Genomic DNA, 19,957 nt, shown 5'->3' with positions numbered 1-19,957 from the left:
CATACCAAAAGCAAAATGAATTTTAGCTGAATTGGACATTTTTTATACAGGTTTCTATCATCAATTAGGATCTATTTTTGTTTAGCAGCTGAAATCAAATTTGCCAGTCCTGCAATCAGAGTATCAATAGGGTTCAATCAGTTGCTGAAGTACACACTCTCTTCTAGTAGCTAGCTTTGTTAACACGTGTTCCTAATAGCGCCTAATGAAGGTAGAAAGAAGAATTTTCTTACATTCAATCTTGTGGCAAGAACCTTGATTCTTCTTGAAAGAATCGCGATCAAATTATTCTTGTTACAGGAAGAGAAAATGCGTCTTGGAAAATTAAGAGTGGAAAGTCAGAGAGCAGAGATGATTAGCTTCTTTAAGCTGATTTACATCCGAAGGCACCTTGTTATGCTAAGCGTTCATCAAAAAATAAAAATGTGAAAATAATATAGACGCAGTGTATGTAAATTTTTCTTTCTTCCTCAACCAAATGCAAAGTGCACTTTTTATTTCTTTGGGTGGTCATGCTCGCAGAGAAACTGTCTCTTACTTATTTATCTGTTCTAAAATATTCAGGTTTCCTAATCAACGCTTTCGGTTATCTCAAATTCCGTGAGGTATATGTTTATTGTTACCTGCTGGCTTTTCAAGCAGGTTGGTGGTAAGTGGTCTACTATCGAATTTTCTAAATTAACAAGTCAGCTGTATCGAGATATAATTAGCCCCGTTGTCGTGCGAAATTAGTATAGAAACGTATTTCCTGAACTTGGAAAAGTTTGGCCCGTTTCACCGTTTTAACTGAAACGTAATAACGGCGAATTACAGTGCCTAGGTTATTTTTATTTTGCCAATTTTCACTGATGGAAAATCGCCAAATCGCTCATTTAATTTCAAATGATTGTGGTGTTTCCTGCAGCACTCTAATGAGGTCTAATTATACAAAATTGAAAACCACGCAAAGTAAGCATGTTCACTCGAGGTATGGATGAAACGTCTTGGATCAAAGAGTTTGTAAATATATTTCCTTTGCCAATTTAAGATTTCTGAGGTTATTTGACTAGCTGGCCATGTGTATTATGCCTTGATTTCCTTTACCTTAAGGTTTTCCTTTGTTGTCTCATATGATGATAACACGGAGATGATGTCTAAGTTTATTGAACTTGTATAAATTCTCATCTGAGCATTTCGTAGATGAAAATGTACTAAGTCAAACTTAACTATCTTTGCAGAGCTTTGAAGAAACTCACTTCCATTAACAGAGGGATTTATAGATCAGTTCCAAGTTCCTTCAGTTTAAAAGGAAGCCGAGAATAGGCGGACTGACTGAAACTCATTTCAATTTTTAATCATGATTAATGTACTCTTCTTTATCACTCAAGCAATTAAGCTAGGCTTTAATTCTCACCATGATAACTAAGAAGCAAGGTTGGTTAAAAAATGCTCATATTTATTACTTTATTCGAGAGATACCCATAAATTATGTTGTATAGGCTTCAACAAGCTGAGATAACTACAAAAAAGTTACTCAAATTCTGGGTTTCAATCTCTGGTCTCCCGGAAATCCAAAATGCATCTGTGATCTTGCGGTTTCCAACGCGACCAGCAACGCTCAGAATTCTCGGCATATACGGCTGGAAGATTAGAATAATATCGTAAAAGATATAAATCCCAATACATGAAAAACAGAAAAAAAAAGGTAAAAAAAAATACAGAGAATAAAATACTATCCTTCGTTTTATCGGGAGTGAGTTGGAACACAGTTCAAACACCATAGTTGTTAGTTCCATTCAGTTCATCTGCATTCCATTCTTAAGAGTGTGCACCAAGGATATTTAAGAACGGCACAAGTTTCCTGAAAAAGAAATAAACATCCTGAAACTGCGGTCATGTCGCTGAGGAAATTTGTCCCAAAGAGCTGAGGCTTATATTCGCTTAACACCTAAATTTCTAAGAAGCCACCGTGATGTATTTCAGGTAACATATTCATGCTAATTACCAAAACAATATGCGATCTGTTCTCTGAAATTTTTTGAGTGTAAAATTGATGTTGTAAAATATGTTTTGATTTAAGTATGTTGTTCATTGTCTTAAATGTTTGTTGTAAGTCACTATCCGGTGGCTGTCAAATTTGATGTTTTCTTACGCTAAAAATTGCAAGATATTATTTCTTAACTTATCATTCATATCTGGGCAATGTCACACTTATATTCATACCTGTCATACCTAATTAACGTCTCTTTCGTGATATATATATATATATATGTATTTCAGGTAACATATTCATGCTAATTACCAAAACAATATGCGATCTGTTCTCTGTTCTCTGTTCTCTGTTCTCCCATATAGCTCTTTGGCATACAAAGCTTTGCTTTCATGTCCAAATTGAGCACTCTAACTAGGATGAGTCATTGCTCTGCAATTGCGCATGCTCGCTAGTGTACTCTAGTTTGAGCACTCTGGCATGGCTTAGACGATACCACAAAGGTTGGATCGTTTGGGGTGACCATATTGGTTCTCCTCCATCCTAGCATTAGCACTGCACTGATGAGGCCCAGAAGGCCGAAACAGTACTGTCTGCAGTTAGTTATATATATATATATGTATATATATATACGTTAAATAGATTTATATAGGGCGTGGTGACACATATAAACAAACACATTAGTTACTACGCGAAAAATTATCACTATAAAAAGAAATGGAAAAATTGTTGAATCCACTGAAAATGTAAAGGAACCAGCGTTGACTTGAAAGGCGAGAATTGTACTAAAATTTCCAATTAACGCTAAGACTGGAACCTTTGATGCCCGCCCAAATTGAAAAAATTCTCCGCATTAATTATAGTTTATTCTTTTTTTGGAGTGAAATTCTGGCGCTTATTCAAGCCGAAGGGTGCCAGAGAGAACAGCTGTGCGCTCCAATATGCTTCTTTGGTAATTAGAAGTTTCTCCATGTTATCTGAATTGTTCACTGTTGCCTGCACTTGATTAATGCATTGGAATGAGAAATCGCTTAAATCATGTGGTGTTTTGTTAAAATGTACCGCTACTTCACAGGTCTTTTTCTTAGTGACCATAGCAGACTTGTGGTTGCGAAATCTAACCGTAAAGTCATTTGTTGTGGAACCAACGTATTGTAGGCAATGTATTTTTAGACTTTTTATTGAGTATATGTCTTCCTTCGCTCGAAGTTGTTCGTCCTCGTGTGCCACACTACTTCTCCTACCATTTATCAAGGTTTGGACTGTGAATCCTTTTGGATCCTTCTGGCGCGGCATCACTGTTGGCTCGAGGCCTTTTAACGTATTATATATATATAGAATAATATCGGTTCTCCCCCATCCTAGCATTAGCACTGCACTGATGAGGCCCAGAAGGCCGAAACAGTACTGTCTGCAGTTAGATATAGCTCTTTGGCATACAAAGCTTTGCTTTCATGTCCAAATTGAGCACTCTATCTAGGATGAGTCATTGCCGTTGCAATTGCGCATGCTCGCTGGTTTACTCTAGTTTGAGCACTCTGGCATGGCTTAGACGATACCACAAAGGTTGGGTCGTTTTGGGTGACCGTCTCGGTTCTCCCCCATCCTAGCATTAGCACTGCACTGATGAGGCCCAGAAGGCCGAAACAGTACTGTCTGCAGTTAGTTAAATATATATATATATATATAAATTCTTGGACTTGATTTGAATGTATTTCGAAGAGCGCTCAACTCTTAAAGGAGCATTAATAATTATTACGAACTGGTTCAAGGCTTCAGAGGTAGTTCATCGTTTTATTATGACAGCTCGGTTTCGTATGGTCGAAAATGACCACACTCATCAGGTTATTTCAACGATTGACCGTTAACTTACAATTACTGGCTCTACTGACTTTTGTTTCAAACTTATGCTTGCCGAAAACTTCTGTTTATTTTAGCTTGTAGATCTCGTGATGTAAACACTCGGTGAGCTCTTCTTTTGAAATTATTTTCGCTTGTGTTGCAAACTGCTGATAGCAAGTGTTGTAAATTGGTAATAGCAAAAAAGTGTCATTTTTTGTGCTGGCTTGTGTCATAGATTGGTGATCACCGAAGGCTGTGTAGATCTTTTGTTTGCTTTCTAAATTGATTTTTGCCAAAGACTTGTCTATTGTTATTTAGTTGGCTTGTGTTGTATGTTTGGCTTCCTGTTTGTCTCCAGTGTCCTGCTGTTGGCTTGTTGTTTGCCTCTGTTGGAAATTATATATATCGATTTTAAATCACCAACAAAAAATGTTTATAATGTGCGCTTTAAAAAAGACAAAACAGAACAAATCATGAAGTAGGAAAAAAAGTGGATGACATCCTTAAAAAAGATAAAAACAATGGAGGCAAAAATTACTTTATTCTAATACGTAAACAGAAAAGACATGTATAGTGACGAACAAAAAAGTTGGTGGTTTGTACATATTTTGTTGCACCTTGTTGTTGTATCTGTTGCATCTTGTTGTCTTAACTGACATTTTGGAGAGGCATGTAAACAAAAAATTGAGCAGTAAAAAGCCATGAAAAAACTGATATTCTACGATAAATTGGAGGTTTTATGAAAAGCTCTGAAAAAACAAAATAGCACATGAAAACTGAGTTGGTTGTACATCCTGCAAGGCACTTCTTGAAGCATTTATGAAAGATTATCCTAGATCTTTGATCATATAAGCAGTGTCGAAAAATATCTTGCAACGGTCCAGAACGAGTTTGTGGTTTTTTGTTTGTGAAGAGTTCTTCAAACTTTGAAATTTCTATTAACTAGCCTCAAGTCTTTGGCTCACAAATAGAGGTAGAAACAACGACTAGAGCAATTGTTTTCGTGAAAGAAAACGAAATGAGTCTGACTGATAATGACATGCTGCACCGCGAAATCGATAGCCGAGTGACTCCTTTACCTCTAAAGTTCCCCCTCATTTGAAATCAGTGCTATCCCAGATTAAACAACTTCAAAACGATGAAAACCTCCTGCTTTCATCATTATGCAATGTAAAAATTGCGCATTTTCAAGAACGCGCTCCGGCGTTGTTATGCTTCACCAATTCACCTCGTTTCATGTCTGACACAACATTTTCGTTTTCACTAAACTAACGATTTCGTTCTGCATCGTTCCACAAGTGTAACCCACTGTCCGAAAAAGAATGATTGATAGAGTGAAATCCAATAAGATTTACATAGGAATCTCTTGCCTTAACAGCACCGTGACGCTAAAAAACAAAAGCACAGCGCTTCGCTGAATTGTGATTCCGCACTGTGATCCTTAGGTGTCCATTACATAGCCATATGATCTCATATAATATATAATTTATGTTATGGATACGCTGTATATTGTGTAAACACAAAAGCTATTGTTTCGTTCGATTCTCGGTAAAACTGCTTCTTGGAATTTTTTTTTTTTTACTCCTCTCCCCGAGAAATATTCGTTTTCGTGGAAATGATAACATCTTCTTGATGATTCACCCACCCACGGAAATATTTAGCAATACAACACAACAAATGATTAAAAAACTGCAATGTTTTTAGTAGAATCTTTCACCGCTGAAGATGTAAAGATGGTCACTGTTTAGCGAGAATCAACGAGGAGCGAGATGATTCAAAGCTGGGCATAAATTCACTCAATGATCATTGCGTGACAAACGGAGAGGGCGATGTTGCCTGACCCCCACCTGCGAGTGTTTTATTTGTACAACAAGTATCACATAGAAGCGAATCAAGCCACAGATGAACATTTTAGATCGATAAGCAAAAATTGAAGAATTCCAAGTCTAGATAGGACTGTTGACCTCCTCTAGAGTTATTTACTGATCTTTGGTCATTTTTATCATGTAGCGTGACTGACGATCTCGCAGCAAGTCACTTGAAAAAGAAAAGTTGGTCGCTGCATTGGACAATGCTCTCAACTCGCTTGAGTTGAAACTCTTTATTGATGTCAAATGTTAAAACTGGAAGGAAAAAAAAGGAAAAATATTAATATATTGTACAGCTCTCCCACAATCAGTTATTATGCATGGAGTGTCCACTTGCAAGAGAGCCTAAAGAGAAGAAAAATAAAATTTTTACTTTGAAGTATCAGCGTCCGCTTACGGAAGATTGTCCACTAACGGGAATGTGTACAGAGCCTGTCCGCTCACGAAATTGTCCTTTAGCTCTCTCCCTTAGTAAAAAGCGGACTGTAATAAGGAATTAGCAGTGGTTGGCTACTCCTTTTGGCTACTCTTCTAACGTTAAAAGAAATATCCAACCACGCCTTCCTATAGGAGAGCGGAAGGAGTTAAATTTTCCTTTTCGCTTTGGTGGCATACCGGAAGACAGTTGAACCCTCAATCGTTTAAGATATAGCTACATCAGTTTCATTCCAGCCGAGTCAAGGAAACAGAATCCAACCAGAGAAAATTGGAATTATTTTCTCTTGAATACAAGCATGACATCCACTTTACTCAATCATTGTGGGGAGGCCAAATGCTTCATCGTATCAATAATTCAACGGAGTTTTTTTGGGAGGGGGTATAGACTTGGACCGATTATGGTCATAAATCTGGAGGAGGAGAAAACACTTTAAATGTGTTTGTCTTTAGCTCTTGAACAATAACAGAGGGAAAGAAGTTACCAAAATATCTCATTCGAGCTGAATTTGGCATATTACGGTCTGAAATACAATCAGGATTTGGAGAACGTAGCGGTTAAGCCTTGCAAGATTTTAAATGAGTATCCTTTCTTCATTACGTATATAAGGTAAAGCAGATCTAGGGGTCATTTACGGGCGGTATCAGATCGTCATTTCTTTCGTAAAGAAATCTCGACCTCTATTTGCTAACTAGTTCTTGCTTTAATTACTTTGTAAGCCACAAACTGCTGAATCAAGTAAAAAAAACCGATGCATTACAAAGCAACGAGTCTTGATGGCTTTGATTGACTACAACATAGCTGCGAGATTGCTGTAAGCCAATGCTCGTTTCCCTTGGACATTTTCATCTTCACCTCTTTATTTCAAACACTCTATATTTTAAACGTTTATCCAAAATTAAAACTTAAGGCGTACGGTGCTAATGGTTGACCAGTCGAGCGATCGCACGGAGTGAGTTATAAAGAAACACTTTTAATCCCGGGTCCAGTATTTGTAAATTGTCGAGTCATTTAAGTTCACGCAACTTTGTTTTGACACAAGACAAAACAAGAGAGAATTTATGTCAGCAGGCACATAATGTTTTAATGGGTCGGAAGGGCGGACGGGAAAGTAGTTAGCTCGAATTCATGACGTATGAACCAAACACGCACAGCGTAAATGGGTCGATTCCTGTTATTATCTTTAGGTACTCAACTCCAGTTGTTTAGAATTTTAAGGAAACTTGGAAACAATGCGCACAGTTTCAGTCAGGAGGGAGGCAGGCAGATAAGCTGAGCTGGTTCTTTTAAGTTTTAACTTGGTTCTGTGAACAAACGAAAGAGAGCGTTGGCGGAGGTAGAGGAAAGAAACGAGGGCATTGTTTATCTCGTGTATATTTAGAGAAATAACAATGTGTAGTAAGGTATCTGTTGTGATATTCTGCTCTCTGCCCGGAGGATGTCATCATGAATGAGTGAAGGGACACTTAGACAAACCCTTCTTTAAAGTTCCGATCTGATGGGTTTTAGAAATTGCGTTTATCAATGAAGTACGCGTCGATTAGGTTTGCTCGAGGCGCAGTCGAGAGCCACTCTAACGTCTTGAGTACTTTTAAAACTCCCCGTTTTCCTCTTATTCCAATGGATGCAAAGCTGTTCCATGAAACAGTCTTCTAAACATTTTAAACACTGTTTTTTAAAGAAGAGTTTGCTCTGCTTTGCTTCAAAGCGTTCACGTACGTCATCGGCATTCTAAGTGGAAACAAGAAACACGCCCCCGCGCCCGAATTTGTTTACATGAATTTACAGGTTATGCTTTGGAGATTTGTTACTCTCTGTTGGTACAAATAAAGGAATTGAGCGATCCTACTTTCTTTCATTCTTCATTCGTGAACTTCAGTAACTCTTTAACTGCCAAGATTTGATTGTTAATCCCTCCTTCTGACTGCTTCAAACTTCCTTGCCACTGAGTTACGAGAATTTGGTGTCAGATCAAGATAACAATTTTGAGCATCTTCATTAACTGTTTGCTGGATAACGTGCGCATATTAAAGGGAGACGTTACATGTTTATGTCTTCTGGGAATTAAAGAGTTAGCCTACAGCAATGAACCTAGCAGATTTCTGGTCCATTATTTTCTTATAATTATTTCAACCAACAATTTAGTAGTCTTTAATTGTTATTTCAAATCACTTTTTTCGATAATATTTTTAATATCTTGTGTCTCCCCAGCCTGTCCAGCCATAATTTGTCCACTGAAGTATAATTTACATAAACAGTCAATTTAATTTTTAAACACCTCTACAGAACTCAAAACAACGTTTCGAAAAAGAGAAATTTTTTACTTTTGCAAGACGTACGGGAATGTCTTACTCGTGAGAAAAAAAAAATAACATTTGGGTACAAAAGAATACCTCGTGAGTGGGAACAGTACTTATTCGCGTGATAAACCTTTCTATTGAAAACTGAATAAATAAAACCTAATTTAGGTCTGATAAGAATCAAGGTCAACGATCAACGATTACTGCACGTTAGTCCACTGAACAAGCAGCCAAAACTTCCTCTCTCTCTGATAATGACCCAAGAACAATAGCATAAAACAACAAAGAAACGAGCAATAAGTATCGTTACTTTGCGAGCTTCCTAGTTTTGAAGTGAATAAGATCTGAAACGAGAGAGAAATCATTGTCACTTAAGACCCATTAACATGGCTTGTGGTATTGCCGAGGGAACGTATCTCATAGAAAATGTCGAAACATACCGTTACTTGTTCCAAGACGGCCCTGGAATAAAAGGAAACCGAGGAGACGAAGGTGGTTGGTTATCTTTCTCTGGCTATGAAGCGCCTAATGTTGTGGGAGCCGATGCGAATTACTACAACCGAGCCTACTGGAAAATTATTTCACAGGGTGAAGAGAAATACTTCATAGAGAACGTCGAAACAAAGAGGTATTTGTTTTCAACTGGTGCAAAACTTGAAGGGGATCGTGGAGGCGAAGGAGGCTGGACCAAAGCACCTAAATTTGTGGAAGCGGATGCCAATTATTAGAATCGAGCGTACTGGAAAATCATCCCACAAGGAGATGGCAAATACTTCATTGAAAACATCGTGACGTGCAGATGCGTCTTTCAAGATGATCCCGAAGTGAAAGGAAACCGTGGAGGAGAAGGGGGATGGAAGACTTCCGCGGGTTTTGAAGCTCCAACTGTTGTTGGTGCTGATGCAAATTATTACAACCGCGCCTACTGGAAACCACAAAAGCAGTAGGCTGACCATAAACGTGGAACCGTGACTTTTCTTTTGTTCTCCTCCTCAGTAACAAATATTTCAAAAGTAGTAGTTGGTTTTAATTCAAGTAGATTGATCTATGAGCTGCGCTGGACATCTGAAGCTGTGCACGGAGGTTGACAGTGGAGACGGACACTAGCTGCCAACTCAATCCAATGGCATCTCCTTTCAATAGCGCGTGACGTGTCCTTAAATGGCTAGTTGATTATAAACCCTTTTCCTCCCAAGATCTCATTAGTACTTGTCCGTACCGTTCGTCACACAATTCTCATAATGTTACTTTGGAGAATTTGGTATCTGATCAACTAATAGTTCCCTAATTGATATTTTTCTTTGTTCTCATCACTTGTCTTCTTGAATTTGTATTGGTATTTTAAGGAGAAATTCTGTCTTGGTCACGCACGGGAGTGAAAGGCTTAACTTTTAAAAAAACCGTTAGCCAGAGCACTAAAACTTGGAGTTGAAAATAAACCATAGGCGTCATCAACAGAAGCAAGATGAAGTTTAAAGACAACTTTTCTGTTAAAGTCAGATAAATTGACGGCCAAACAACGACAGTAAGTATCGGAGAAAGAAGACCAAAGCGATACTGAAAATTTGATCTATGCCCAAGCGCGGGTTAAAATTCTGAGTAATAATTAAACGCATATTACGTACATTTACAGTCATTGAGTTGAATAAGTCGAACAATTTCTAACATTACCTTTACTGGAGATTCTCCACACATATTCTGATTGGAATTGGGGCTGAGTTATTTCCGTTTGAACAGTACACGATGAGGAAAATTTCCCAGCTTAACTCTCCTCGTTTTCTTTTTGCGAGCTGTATATAATTTAATCGCACTTTGAGGCTAAAACCTGTTTTGCTTTCCTGCTCATCATCTAGGGGAGCGCGAGGAGGGGTAAGGGGGAAGAGGGAAGAGGGAAGGGAGAAGGGGGAAGGGGTATGGGGGAAAGGGAAGGGGGAGGGGGGAGAGGGGAAGGGGCAAGGGGCAAGGGGAGGGGGAGATGGGAAGAGAGAATGGGGAAGGGGGAAGGGGGAGGGGGAAGGGGGAAGGGGAGGGGGAAGGTGGAAGGGGAGGGGGAAGGGAGAAGGGGAGGGGGAAGGGGGAAGGGGGAAGGGGAAGGGGAAGGGGAAGGGGGAAGGGGGTAGGGGGAAGGGGGAAGGGGGTAGGGGAAGGGGAAAGAGGGAGGGGGAAGGGGGAAGGGGGAGGGGGGAGGGGGACCACCACCGTTTTTGTCACAAGAACACTGGATTGCCTCAGAATACAAACAATAATAATAATAATAATAATAATAATAATTAACTTTATTTATGTAGCGTCTATATCACTAATTGCTCTAGGCGCTTAAAAATATCACAAAATGTATTAAAAAACACTGAAAAATCTAACAACTACATATATAAGCATGGAAATTACATAGAAATATATTTACAAATCGAAAAGGGCTTGGCGAATTAAATATGTCTTTAAGTGTTTTTTGAAAGAATTAGAGGAATCGGCATTTCTTAAAGATGCGGATATGCTGTTCCAAAATTTAGGTCCTGCAATAGAAAATCTTCGATCACCATAAGACTTGAGCTTAGATCTCGGGACTTGAAGTAACTTATTTGAACAAGAACTGAAGGAGTAGGAGCTGGTACAAAAGCTGAGCAAATTGAATATATAACTTGGTGAAAGTCCATTGATAACCTTATATACTAACAATAAGATTTTATAAGAAATGCGGTATTCAACAGGCAACCAATATACGTCAATTCAAATGGGAGTTATACGTTCATACTTCTTTGTGAATGTTACAATGCGCGCTACCCTATCCTGAACTAGCTGTAGGCGGTTTAAGAGAACATTAGGTAATCCATATAGAATCGCATTACTGTAGTCGAAGTTAACGATTAACTCGGTGACGTCTTGTTAATGCTTTAGTTAGGATTGTGCAAGGCGCTTCGAAAATATGGATCAAAATTGAAACAATGGAAAACTCGATTAAAATTAGAACTGGACAGCTTGAAACTCCACGTTTCTCAAACGAAGGTGTTTATATTCCTACCACTCTACTTAGAGTCTCTACTTTAGAGATCTTTCTAACCAGTAGTACGATGAAAAGGGCTTTACAGTGGCGACAATATTCATAAGTTTTGTTTACAGCTGCAAGGGTGGGCCCTTGCGGCTACAGTGTTAAAGTCTGTGAAGCTAAAACTCTGCTGAATCGAACTAGAAACTTGAGATCGACGAGGATAAAGAGAACAGCTATACAAATTGTTGAGCGAAATATCCTTGATTTAACCTCTACAATGTATAATTCACATGTAAAGTATCTAATAATGTTCAAATCTGGTTCAATCATGTCGTTTGACTGTTTTTAAATCACAAATGGTATTACTGGAATAGTCCGCAATTTTGGAATAGCCGACAATTTCCGATAATCGCCCGACTCGGATACTCGCCACTAGTGCTCCTCGGGCGTACCTCTAACCGGTAGGATTTAGGTCCAACCGAAAGTCCCTTATGTACTTCATCATTAACTTCCTCTCTTTTGGGAGGGACATCAGTGATAGACAGTTTTGATTTCAACTTTATGGTGCCTCTGGACTCTGTCGCCCTATTGGATAAAAGCAGACCGTAGAAATCCCTGGACTTGCTAAGTGCTGGATCAAAAATTTTTTAGTGATCAGACATGCTCTTAATTAACTTCGCGGCTTCGAATTCTTAGATGACTTGGTACAGCGCAACGAACACCAGTCCAGGTCAGAAAGTTGGAACCTTTTAAACTATTTTGTTGTGCAAGGTTAAAGGACTCTGTGTTACTCAAATAAAATTTTAAATCGCTTAAAAGAACAATGGTTGCGCTATTATAATTATCATAAAATATAGGTTTACTATTTACTCTAATGTTATGATTGTTCCAGATGATTGTTTCACGTGGACTTACAAGATCAAAGCTTGAACGAAAATCTGACCACCAATGTCGGTAACATCTCCTTATGAAGTACTGGGTAAATGTTATAAACATCAATATTATAATCACAGCGAAGAAAAGAATCTCCCCCAAAAGGTTTTAATAAATTTAATAGATACGCTATCCGGGGAGAAAAATCATCGCTTATAAATCTTTCGATCCACGAAAGTCGGAGTGACATAATTGACGTTGTAAGATCAGTTACCTTTAAGCCACCAAATTCGAAATCATTTATTACTGCTGTCCCGGCGATTTTATCAGGATCCTTCCAAAGAAAGTTATATACAATTTAGTGAAAAGCCTTTATGAACACCAAAGGAGAAGGCAGAATTGACGAGATATATAAAACTTTAGGAAGTAATAAACTTTTAATAATTGTGACTCTACCAAACAGGTGAGGCCTCTCCAACTCCACAAGTGTATCTGAGATTTAATTCCTCTGAACTTATCGTAGAAATTCTTTTGCACTGATTCTTTGTTATTGTAACTAAAGTGAACCCCTAAAGCTTTTACAGTTTTACGCCATTTCAGTGCTAGAGCTATTTCGGTGTTATTACGGGAGGAGCCGATCCACATTGCTTCGATTTTCACCTTTTGGCCAGAACTTTTTTTGAATTGATCAAGCAACTTAAAAAAGGTGTTGAGCAAATCTGATATCCGACACTAAAGCTGTTAAATCATCTTCATACTGCACTATTTTGAATTCTTTTGAATTTATTTTGATTCATTTCTTTCCGAACATGAGCGAATAGCGACTGCTAATAGTTCCACATCCTTGCCTTACACCTCGATTTATTTCAAAACCAGCTGAGAGTGTTCCTTTGTTGATAATACAGCTTGTTATTTTACTGTAAAAGGTTTCTACCCATCTTGTAAAACTGGGTCCAAAACCAAAGACTTTTAAGCATTTGAACGTAAAAGACCACTCCAGACTATCGAAAGCTTTCTCAAAATCTATAAAAAGTAGTAATCCAGGAATATCATAAGTTTTCGTACAATCCATTATGTCCAGAATTGATCATGCTGCTTCCCCTATGTAGTGACCTGAAACGTACCCAGTTCGATTGCTATGAATGATTTCTTGCAAAACAAAAAACAACTTTGGGCGCGATTTTGGCGTCGACGTTAGTAATCATTGTCAGTTTAAGAGAGGGTCATTGAGGTCTATTAGAAACCGCAAAACCGCAAAAAAAAATTGATCAAAACCGAAAACCGTATGCAAAACCGTCTAAACCGATAAACTTGTACATCGGCTCAGCTGTCAAAATCCGAATCGACCTGCTACTGTGGTTACAAGTGGAGAATCATAGGTTTCGCGGCTATTCGAGATCAGCAGAGGCGCATAACTGCTGCTCCGATCATAGTTAATCGAGGGGACTGGTTAGGAAGGCCGGCGAACTCAGCATTCTCGGCAAGAGGTTTGAATAAACGATATTATTATTAATATTATTATTATTATTATTATTATTATTATTATTATTGCAGTAAATGGTTTGAACCCGGGGGTAACATGTGAAGGTGTAGTCTGATCGTCCGGGTGAGTGTAGTCCTGAGAAGGACTGTTGTCGGTGGCAGTGACTGACGTTTCGACAACCTGTGCGGAAGTCATCATCAGAGTCAAGTGAGTGATTGTTGTCAGTAGAATGTTCTTATTCCAGTTCATGTGAAATGATCGGTTGGTTTTGCCGTGATGTTATTGGCTGTAAGACTCAAGTGACGTAAGTCGTTCGTGATTGGTCTGTTTCGGTCTGTCGGTAAAGCTAGGTTGTTCTTTTTCGGTCGTTTGTGATGTTTATGTCGTGAATGAGTCGTTTGTATGGGGCGGGTAGTTGTTGACATCTGTTTAGGGGAGTCTGTTCTAAGTTAGTAAACCAGCTTTCCAGAGTCAGTCGTTGAAAATAGTCAGTGCTGTAGGTTAGGCATTGCGCAGAGTCCCAGTCAATGTTGTGGTTGGTAAGTCGATGGTGTTCAGCAATGTGATTGCTGACATCACCTTTCCTCGTCGCCCGTCTGTGTTCAGTCAGTCTTGTTGTGAGGTTTCTGCCAGTCTCACCGATGTAGGAGGCTTGGCAGTCGGAACAATTGATCTTATAAATCGTTCCCTGTCTGTTCCTCGGTTCGTCTTTGTCTTTAACGTTGGTTAGTAACTGACGTAGTGTGGTGATGGGTTTGTGGGCGACGCGGATATTGAAGGGTAGTAAGATGCGCGAGATGTTTTCAGACATACCTTTTATGTACGGTATGGTTGCTGTAGTCGTAGGGGTTGCGGTGTCGTTTGTTTCGGTAGTGGTAGTGGGTCGGTGAGTGTTTCGTCGGATGAAGTCGTTGTTGTAGTTGTTCTTCGTAAAAACACGGTGAAGGTATTTGTTCTCGTCGGATAAGCTGTCTGTCGAGTCACATACTAGTTGTACGCGTCGTGTAACGAACAAAACACTGACATACAGTTTACCAGAGAAGTCGAAGAAAATAGCAAACTTCCTTTTCTAGACTGCCTGGTAAGCCACAACGACAACTCATTACGAACGACAGTTTACAGGAAACCGACACACACCGACAGATTACTAGACGAGTCATCCTACAACCCTACATCACACAAAGCCACAACTATCAGAACTCTAACACGACGCGCACAACTAGTATGTGACTCGACAGACAGCTTATCCGACGAGAACAAATACCTTCACCGTGTTTTTACGAAGAACAACTACAACAACGACTTCATCCGACGAAACACTCACCGACCCACTACCACTACCGAAACAAACGACACCGCAACCCCTACGACTACAGCAACCATACCGTACATAAAAGGTATGTCTGAAAACATCTCGCGCATCTTACTACCCTTCAATATCCGCGTCGCCCACAAACCCATCACCACACTACGTCAGTTACTAACCAACGTTAAAGACAAAGACGAACCGAGGAACAGACAGGGAACGATTTATAAGATCAATTGTTCCGACTGCCAAGCCTCCTACATCGGTGAGACTGGCAGAAACCTCACAACAAGACTGACTGAACACAGACGGGCGACGAGGAAAGGTGATGTCAGCAATCACATTGCTGAACACCATCGACTTACCAACCACAACATTGACTGGGACTCTGCGCAATGCCTAACCTACAGCACTGACTATTTTCAACGACTGACTCTGGAAAGCTGGTTTACTAACTTAGAACAGACTCCCCTAAACAGATGTCAACAACTACCCGCCCCATACAAACGACTCATTCACGACATAAACATCACAAACGACCGAAAAAGAACAACCTAGCTTTACCGACAGACCGAAACAGACCAATCACGAACGACTTACGTCACTTGAGTCTTACAGCCAATAACATCACGGCAAAACCAACCGATCATTTCACACGAACTGGAATAAGAACATTCTACTGACAACAATCACTCACTTGACTCTGATGATGACTTCCGCACAGGTTGTCGAAACGTCAGTCACTGCCACCGACAACAGTCCTTCTCAGGACTACACTCACCCGGACGATCAGACTACACCTTCACATTATTATTATTATTATTGTTCAACCTCTTGGTGCGTGACGTCACGACTACCGTGCATTACAATACAATGCAGCGTTGTTCGAGAATGGTTGATAGAGAAATTTTTTGACTTTAATTGATTTTTATTACTATTTGCTTAACTGAAAATGCATAGATTTTAACCCAAAAACATGCCTGGAGATAACTGTGCCGTAGTTGGCTGTGGAACTTGCCGTAAAACCAAGGGAATTGGAATATGGAAGCTTCCAGCTCCTCGGGACGAAACAAATGGCGCGAATGACGCGAAGATTGCGCAAATGGCGCGAATGGCGCGAAGATTGGCTCCATGAGCTCAAGAAATACAGAGTTACGGACAGTAACTTCCAACGACAGATCGCAAATGACAAAGTATTTACTTGTGAAAAGCATTTTCATGAAAATGACATCGAAATAAGTAAGTGTGTGTGTATAATTCTAGCGATTTAGCGGTGTGCTTATTTGTATACGGCCCGCCAAAACATGCGAAATCGACTCTGTAACTCTGTTGAATTCTTGATAAAAACGTTAACATATATCTTAAGCTTTATCTCTCAGCTGTATCAGAGAGAATGACAAAGAAAAGGCCGAGTTTTGGAGCACTTCCATTGCTGAGCATGACGCAGAAGAGCTTTCAAAAACAACCACCAACTCCCAGGCCTTTGAGATCGATTGGAAAGGAAGACTTCGATGGCTGGAAAGTACATTTTTGGGATACCTCAGGGATTGGTTGCAGAACACAAAGGACAGGCCAGGAGAGTTTACCAAGAATGTCCGAAGTAAGACGTTTCTCTCTTGGCAAACATACGAGGGGCTACAAGTTACTGTCTACTCAGTAATAAGTACAAACTTTTTGACATATACTACAAGCTATGTCTTGCCTTTGGACCTAGAATATAAGAAACATTTACGTATGATGAACGATCCTCGCAGTATATAGCGCTATTTAAGCAATAGCGAAAATTAGACCTGAAAAAAATCAGGCCTGTACGGGATTCGAACCACTGACCTGTGCGATACTAGTTTAGCGCTCTACCAATTGAGCTAACAAGCCAACTGGGAGCAGGCCGTTAAGTTGATTCGTAATAAACCCGCGAAAGTGATAAATCAGATACGATGAAATATATGAGGTTCATAAATTTTGAACTGCGGTATTAGATACGTATGATGCACGATCCTCGCAGTATATAGCGCTACTTAAGCAATAAAGAAAATCAGACCTGAAAAAAATTAGGCCTGTACGGGACTCGAACCACTAACCTCTGCGATACTAGTGCAGCGCTGTACCAATTGAGCTAACAATTGCTTAAATAGCGCTATATACTGCGAGGATCGTGCATCATGCGTATCTAATACCGTAGTTCAAAATATATGAACTTCATATATTTCATCGTATCTGATTTATCACTTTCGCGGGTTTATTACGAATCAGCTTAACGGCCTGCTCCCAGTTGGCTTGTTAGCTCAATTGGTAGAGCGCTGCACTAGTATCGCAGAGGTCAGTGGTTCGAATCTCGTACAGGCCTGACTTTTTTCAGGTCTGATTTTCGCTATTGCTTAAATGGCGCTATATACTGCGAGGATCGTGCATCATACGTATCTAATACCGCAGTTCAAAATATATGAACTTCATTTATTTCATCGTATCTGAAGAAACATTTAGTTGATCAAACTTGATAAAATCGCCAACAGTTTGAAATCAGTTTATACCAATATTGCTACTATAATTCTTCTTAAAGCTTTAGCGATTTTAAAAGAATCCGAAAGAAATCTAATTTTTGTTCTGGAGCTCTGGAAACAGATATACAATACCGAACAGTGATCGATCTCAAGCCAACTACACTTAGCCTTTTCTAGCAACAAACCGCGAATAAAATGACTAAATAGGACTAGCTTTTAGCTTTTAACACACACTTCCTGTACAGCTTCATAAAACTGTTCTTCCAAATTCTCATCTTCTTCTAAAACTGCCATAATAGCATCGAAATCTTCTTCGAACATAAAGTCTTCGATGCCAGACGCCATGTTGTTTACTGTGACAATGTTTGTTTACGCCATGTTTGTTTACTGTGACAACGATGGCGAATCGTAAAACAATAAGCCGGTCCTTTGAAGTTTGCCGGCCTTCCTAACCAGTCCCTCGATTAACTATGCTCCGATCGAAGAGAAACCGGAACCCCAATATGAAAAACCGAAAAAGCACATCGGATACCAAATCCAAGTACCCGTCAAAATTTTTGACAAAAACCGAGAACCAAATGCTGAAAACGGAAAATCCGCAAAACGCATTGAACAATAAAACCGAAAAACAGATGTTTTTTGGCACAAAAAACCGAAAAACCAATCTAAAAAATAGCCAAAACCGCAAGTCCCAATGGCCCTCTCAGTTAACATGGCTTGTGGTATTGCCGAGGGAACGTATCTCATAGAAAATGTCGAAACATACCGTTACTTGTTTCAAGACGGCCCTGAAATAAAAGGAAACCGAGGAGACGAAGGTGGTTGGTTATCCTTCTCTGGCTACGAAAGCGCCTAATGTTGTGGGAGCCGATGCGAATTACTACAACCGAGCCTACTGGAAAATTATTCCACAAGGTGAAGAGAAATACTTCATAGAGAACGTTGAAACAAAAAGGTATTTGTTTTCAACTGGTGCAAAACTTGAAGGGGATCGTGGAGGCGAAGGAGGCTGGACCAAAGCACCTAAAATTGTGGGAGCGGATGCCAATTACTACAATCGAGCGTACTGGAAAATCATCCCACAAGGAGATGGCAAATACTTCATTGAAAACGTCGTGACGCGCAGATACATCTTTCAAGATGGCCCCGAAGTGGAAGGAAACCGTGGAGGAGAAGGGGAATGGAAGGCTTCTCGGGTTTTGAAGCTCCAACTGTTGTTGGTGCTGATGCAAATTACGACAACCGCGCCTATTGGAAACTACAAAAGCAGTAGGCTGACTATAAACGTGGAACTGTGACTTTTATTTAGTTCTCTCTTTCTCAGTAACAAATATTTCAAAAGTAGTAGTTGGTTATAATTCAAGTAGATTGATCTATGAGTTGCGCTGGACATATGAAGCCGTGCACGGAGTTTTACAGTGAAGAGGACAATAGCTGCCAAGTCAATTCAATGGCATCGTTTCTGATCAAACGCTCTTATGAGATGTGGTAAATCTTAATCAATCAATAAAGTGGTGAAACTTTAATCGTTTTCCATATCCTTCCTAGAGCGCGTGACGTACTCTAAATGAGGGTGATAGAAGGTATTTTCGTGATTCGTGAATGGCCTATTTTTCCCGTGATACGTGAAATGCCTTATTTTTTTTCCTCGTGAATCGTGATTTCATTAATAGCCGTGAACCGTGATTTTCCAAAATCATCCTCCATGAAATGAGAAAGAAGTGTTCAATCTGTCGTGAACCGTGATTTTGGTTGTAGTTTCGACAATAATAAACAATATTTCGCAACCGTGACAGGACAACTTGACCTTTGTCACGGTATTCTTGGTCTTCGGTGACCCTTCTTCAGATTTGTTATTTGACCCATCCACGCGCAATTGCAATTTCATGATGGCGTAAACAGATCAAGGTAGATATCTGCATCCTTTACCAAATGTAACCGTTTTTGATCAGTGTCTTTATAACACAAGCTTACAAGAAAGTTTTAATTCACAAGGAGAAATCCCGTTTTCTGTTCTCTAGTACAGCGCATAAGGATTTGAATCCCTTTTAAAAAGAAAACTGTATTAGACTTTTGCGGAGTGAGATCTCTTGCTGAAGCAAAACGAGTTCAGAGCAGTATTGACTGCACCTTTATGCGAACAGTTCGTTCACCAGGAGCTGTGGAAAGCTTTTGCATTCGAACCCAACGACAATGGTGTATCTTTCACACACTCATCATCGCATTATCCGGAACCTTTGACACAAATCCATCTTGAGGATTTTCCAAGAATGATACAACAAAGGTATCCTTCCATGAGTTTAACTGACCAAGATCTCATGAGGAACTAGGAAAACGTCTACGGTAAATACGTCAGACAACGCACTGTCCGACAAGAAACAACGAAGTACAAG

The 19,957-nt window shown here is 39.6% G+C and overlaps 1 non-coding gene and 1 pseudogene across 1 annotated transcript; both read left to right on the top strand.

Moving 5' to 3' along the window:
* The first annotated feature begins 8,781 nt into the window (after positions 1-8,781).
* Positions 8,782-9,523, top strand: LOC148725898 (uncharacterized; annotated as a pseudogene).
* Positions 9,524-18,239: 8,716 nt separating this feature from the next.
* On the top strand, positions 18,240-19,090 carry LOC111329589 (uncharacterized). The gene has a single exon (XR_015991156.1). It is a non-coding gene; the product is annotated as an uncharacterized LOC111329589 (transcript).
* The last annotated feature ends 867 nt before the right edge of the window (positions 19,091-19,957 follow it).

The sequence above is a fragment of the Stylophora pistillata genome, chromosome 8, assembly GCF_964205215.1.
Source record: "Stylophora pistillata chromosome 8, jaStyPist1.2, whole genome shotgun sequence".
Taxonomy (NCBI): Eukaryota; Metazoa; Cnidaria; class Anthozoa; order Scleractinia; family Pocilloporidae; genus Stylophora; species Stylophora pistillata.
The sequence above is the reverse complement of the archived record's forward strand: the minus strand, read 5'-3'. Positions and strand labels throughout refer to the sequence as shown.